At 42.6% G+C, this 5915-nt stretch overlaps 1 pseudogene; it reads right to left on the reverse strand.

Moving 5' to 3' along the window:
- Positions 1–5303: 5303 nt before the first annotated feature.
- LOC123459385 lies at positions 5304–5714 on the reverse strand (annotated as a pseudogene).
- Positions 5715–5915: the final 201 nt, after the last annotated feature.

Below are 5915 nucleotides of genomic sequence, written 5' to 3' on the forward strand. Positions count from 1 at the left end.
GGATTCTGTAGGCCAGAAATAAACCCTTTTCTCCTATAAACTGCTTCTGGTTGGATGTTTGTCCAGCAATGAGAAAGTAACTGCAGCACCATTCCTTCAGTGCCATTTATTGCAGAGGTGATACTTATCTCAGTTGTCCACATATGGGTGACACTGTTTGAAAATTCTACTTTGTGTCATTGGTGTATTTGTTTATCTTCATGCTAAGTACATGGTCTTGCTTACCAGAGCTCTGTAATAAGACTGGAATCAGACAGTGTTACTTCTCTAACCTTCTTCCATTCCAAAGCTTTTCTTGTGCAGACCAGTACTCAGCTGAATGTGTGAAGGAACCTCTACAAATTTCCATGAGGCTCTCTTCAAGATACCTCAGTGTGATTTTGTATATATATGATATTTAGTTATTTAGTTGAATGACACAGAGAGAGAGAGAGAGGCTGACTGGAAGAGTAAGACAGGCACACTGGGGACTACTGCTGCTGCAAATGATTTCCAGATGTGTGCACCACTTTGCACATCTGGCTTTATATGGGGACTGGGGGATTGAACTCAGGCCATCAGGCTTTGAAAGCAAGTACCTTTTACTACTGAGCCATCTCTCCAACCCAGCCCTCTCTCTTAATTGCACTTGTACCTCTGAACTTGAGTCATGTTGTGTTGTGTTAAACACTGTTCTCATAAGGTGACAATTATTCCCATCTTCATCATGGCAGCTCAGCTGTGACTACTTATAAGAGATCCTCAAGATGGGGCCTTTTGACCTTTCCGCACAGACGGACACTCATCAGAGATCTCTGCCACTCTGTCCTGAACCTCCCTGTCAGTGACATATAATTGTGTCCCAGCTGCACGTAGTCTTGTAGTTGTAGGAGGTACAGAGCATGCAAGGTTAAATGAAGGGGTTGCTCCATCTACGCAGCTATGGGGAAGTTACCACCCATGCGGAGGTGAGATTTCAGTGATTTGGTTGCTTTGGTCTCATCATGCTCTTGTGAGTAACTCCTTAGCTATGCTCCTGTAAGTAAGCCCAAAAGACATATTAGTTCACCAAGCTAGACTGGGTAGAATCATTACTCTGGCCTATCAAGGATCTACCTAGGGGAGCAGACCTTGTTTATGTTTCCTGAGGAAACATTCCCCAAAACTTTATCCCCTCAGTGGACTAACTAACCCCTAACAGGTTTCCTCTCTCTGCGCAGTATCTGGAAAATGCTCCCATATTAGGGTGCTGGGTCCGTGCTTAGACTCAATTTGTATATTTCTCCCTTTCAGTTTCACGTTTCTGGTATGAAATTCCAAGCCAGGCATGGTTTATAGGAGGAAAGGAATTTATTTGAACCTTACAGATGCAGAGGAAGTTCCATAATGGCAGAAGAAGCTGGCCCCCTTTCAAAGGTCCATGCACAGAGAGAAAAGCAACCACCACTATCACAAGCAAGCACACTCCAGGAATCCAGCTAGAGCTCAAACACTCCACATATCTTAGGCTGGAATTCCAAATCTACCCCCACACCTTAGGGCTGGACCTGAGGATCCACCCATAGTAACACCTCCTCCAGCAGGGCAGCTGGAGATCTAAGAAGCCATAATAAAATTGAATCTATTGGGAGACATTCATCCCAACTACCGTACCCTGCATCTTCATTATCACTGCCTGATGTCCACTGTTTTCTTTGTATGTTGTTCTTGGTTCATGGTGGCTGTGGGATGGAGGGTAAAGTGGTTTTCCGAGAAATAAAGGCCACAAATTGTGATAATTTTTTTATTTGTATTCTAGCAGAGGAAGTGTCAGATAAATTGAAGTTTATAACCATTCTTGTTTTTTGTTTGCATGTTTTGGACATGGGATTTTACTATGTAGCCCGGGCTGATGTGGAATTCCTTCTGTATACCAGGCTGGCCCTGAATTTTCAGTCATCCTCCTGCCTCTGCCACATAATGTTGGAAATACAGGTATATACCACAATACTATGCTATTCTTATATTTTTTTAAATTTATTTTTTATTTTTAAAGTTTTACTTATGAGAGAGAGAGAAAGAGAGGGGGAGAGAGAGAGAGAGAGAGAGAGAGGGAGGGAGGAAGCATGCGTCAGTGTCTCCAGCCACTGCAAATGAACTCTAGACACATGCACCACCTTGTGCATCTGGCTTACATGGGTCCTGGGGAATTGAACCTAGGTCCTTTGGCTTTGCAGGCAAATGCCTTAATCGTTAAGCCATTCCTACTGCCCCATTCTTATAATTTTTTTGTATGTTGGCTTTAATCATTTGTGTCATCAATTACCTTGAAATGTTGAAATAGTTGTAAGTTATTTGGCCTATAACTGTCTTTGTCAAAATAAGACAAAATGAGAATTCTTCAAGTTCTCATGTAGTGAGTAGGACCCCTGTATTGGATAAGTTATAGATATATGTGTGTGTGTGTGTGTGTGTGTGTGTGTGTGTGTGTGTGAAGTCTGAGAAAGTGTAGTTCTTACATGCTGCTGGCTGAGGTGGATTCATTCTAGAAAATAAAAGGGGCTGTAGTGTATGATCTACTTGGGAAACTTCAGGTAGCTCAGGTCAGAGAAGTGAAGTGCATCTGGCAGGTGGGGGAGGAGGAAAGATGAGTAGAAGAGTGCTGTTAAAGTTTCAAGGATAGAGAGATGTGTACCTGATGTACACCCAACAGCTTTGCACACAGGGTTAGGCCGCTGGATGGCAGTGAGGGCCATGGACAGCCTGATGTGTTTGAGGGAGTGTAGTGACAGTCACATTCAGGAATGTTACCCACTTAGCCATCTCCCCAGCCCAACAGGAAAAGCCTTTAAGGAGGATGTTGGCTAGTCTTGCTGAGGAGGGAGGAGTAACCTGAAGAAATACTGGGAGAAGCTTGAGAAAAGCAAAGTTCATGAGACATTTAAAAGATTAAGTTGGTGCGACTTTGCCTTTGAATAAATGTGTTTGAAGACAGACACAGGGGAGAGGAGTTAAAGATGACTTGGATTTATGACTCAAGTATCTGTGAGTTATTGGAACTTTTACACAGAGATACATGTGTATGCATCAATGGAACCTCCATATAAGACAATTTTCTCTTTTATAAACATTGATGGATCAATCATGTCTCCTTCAGTTGTATGTCCCATTCATCTAGTTCATACTGGCTTAAAAATATGGAAATATTTTAGATGTTGTAATTGAAATGTCCAGGCATCAAGCAAAGCTGAGTTCAGTCTTGTAAATCAAGAGGCCTTTAAATGTGTGGTGGTGGTAACAAAGATGGCTCCATCTATCAATCATATCATCTTGAAGGATAGGGATTGAGTCTTTACTGATGGTAACAGAGTGTTGAAACAAACTTCACTGGATCTGACTCATGCATGTTCTTAATTCTAAATAAATTCCTATACATAAGAAGATAGATGATTCTGTCTGGGTCATGTGATCTTTCTAGAAAGCCTGGTGTGCAGGCTAACAAGAAGGTCTAGTGGGTAAGACCACTTGCTAGCTGAGCAAGCATGAGGTCCGAGTTCAATCCTAGCACTCATATAAAAAGCTGAGTGTGATCATGCGTGCTTATAACCATGGCCTGAGGAGGGTGGAGAAAGATGATTGATTCCTCGATCTTGCTGGTCAGCCAGTCCAATTTCAGAGTTCACTCAGAGAGCCTGTCTCAAGAAAATAAGATGAGAGGACACCGAACCTCCTCCTCTGGCCTCAGCATGAGCACACATGAGACATGCACATCTGCACATATATGTACAAATACACCACACACACACCACCACCACCAATGACAAAGCAGGGTGGCCTCCTCCTCCCCTTCTTCTATAGGAATGGAAGTGCCTCCCATGATTCACTCCTTGCTGCAGAGCGGCAGTTGTACTTGCTGAATGAAATTGCTGAACTCCAGCCACTCCTCAGCTTGTCTCACAGCTGCTCCTCCATCATAGTAACCTGTCAGCTTGTCACTGGGGATCGTGACTTCTTCAAGGAGCAGAGATTGATTGTGTGCCTGGTTACCATGCCTCCCTACAGCGAAGCTAGCTTCAATTGATTTTCGGCCCAGGGAAGAGTCCGTACCCCCGGCCCGCGTTCATAGCATGTACTCTATGTGACTAATAAGCGCCTCCTGAATAACAGTGTCATGCTGGCAATTACGCTTGTGTGACGTGCATGAAAATGATAGAATTGAGCAGCTCTGTTGAACTACGGGCTGGGCTGTTGGAACCAGCAGGCACCTACAGAATCTTAATCATCTAATCTAGCATTGCTCACACTTTCAGGACCACTGTTAACTTTGGTTTTCTGCCCCATAGAAGAGCATTTTATTCAAATAGGATAATGTCTAGTGCTTTCAGGGAATTAAATATTCTCTGATGAGGGCTCTCTCACAGTTTGGGAGCCACTGGTCCAGATCAGCGACATTGATCCTGATGGTTGGGGATGTGAATGAGATTGAATGAGAGAAGTGACCTGCATGGGGAAGAAGGAGAACAAGCATGCAGGGTCTCTTGAACACTTCTCTCCATTTTGGTCTTTTGCTACTCTATCTGTCCAAATCTAATGGAGTTTTCCATTGATATAGAAGATTTTGAGGCTCTTTTATAGAATTCTTAAATTTGCAAAGAATTACTAGAGTTTTTTTTTTAGGAAAATTCAATCTTTAAATTTTGGGGATTTTTACTGTCTTAAAAAACATTTTACTTATTTGAGAGAGAGCGAGCGAGTGAGAGAGAGAGAGAGAGAGAGAGAGAGAGAGAGAACCCCATGGCCTCCAGCCACTGCAAATGAATCCCAGATGCATGTGCTACTTTGTGCATCTGACTTTATAAGGGTACTGGGGAATCGAACTTGGGTTGTTAGGATTTGCAGGCAAGTGCCTTAACTGTTAAGCCATCTCTGCAAGTCCTGTTTTTGTTTTTTAATTTACTTTTCAGAAGATATTTATCCTTTTCCTCTGTACTTAATGAAGTTTAGATATCTACCATTTATTCTAAATCTTTTTAGTCCTGATGACAATCCCATCCAGAAGATACTTTGCTCCCCATTTTATAGATGAGGAAGGAGTCCAGAGAAGTAAAGCAGATTGGCATGTTCAGACAGCCAGTCCAGGTGGGTGCTTTCTGATTGCCATGACTGGCCCCTGCCTTCTCTCTAGAGAACGTTTTCTGTATGCAAGACACTTCCCAGATGCTGACAGTGTCAATGGCTGTTTGTATAACCAACAACAACAGCAGAATAATCATCAGCAATAAAGTCTTTATGAAAATTATAAGCACTCAAATATTCAGATCTTTTAAAGGAGCATGTACTAACCTCTAGAATGTTTCAGCTAAAGCAGGGGTCAAAACACAAGTGTGGGCAAGATTCAACCTATTACTTGTTTGGTTGTGGGTATGTTTTGAGGGGTGTTGTTTTTGCATTTTTGCTGGGGACACAGAGTAGAGGGCCTCCTCCATCAATAGAAGTGTTCGTAAACTCTTCAGCTAGTCCAGGTTAGGGTCCTAAGGATCCTGGGGATGACTGGGTGCTTAGAGCATGTTCTCATGGTCTCAGAGTGGCACTGGGTAGTTGTAGGGTGTGGCTTCATTGATTATGATGGCATACTTGGTATAGGGGCTGAATATGAGCAGAAGTATAGCAAGGCTAGCAATGGTGAAGGACATGACCAGAACTACTGGCTCCTTGCCCCAGGTACTGTTGAGGAAGGTGGAGAGACCACCAGCCATCTTGGTCTAGACTGTGTGTGTTCAAGCCCACATATGTATGCATGTGGAAGACAGAGGACATTCACAGCCATTGTGTCCTAGAAAAGCTATTCTCCTTTTTTAAAAATTTTTTATTTTTAATTTTTTTGTCAATTTTTAAAACATTTTCCATGATTATTAAAAATATTCCATGGTAATACCTTCCCTCCCCACTTTTCCCTT

This window comes from Jaculus jaculus, chromosome 1 (assembly GCF_020740685.1).
Source record: "Jaculus jaculus isolate mJacJac1 chromosome 1, mJacJac1.mat.Y.cur, whole genome shotgun sequence".
Classification (NCBI taxonomy): Eukaryota; Metazoa; Chordata; class Mammalia; order Rodentia; family Dipodidae; genus Jaculus; species Jaculus jaculus.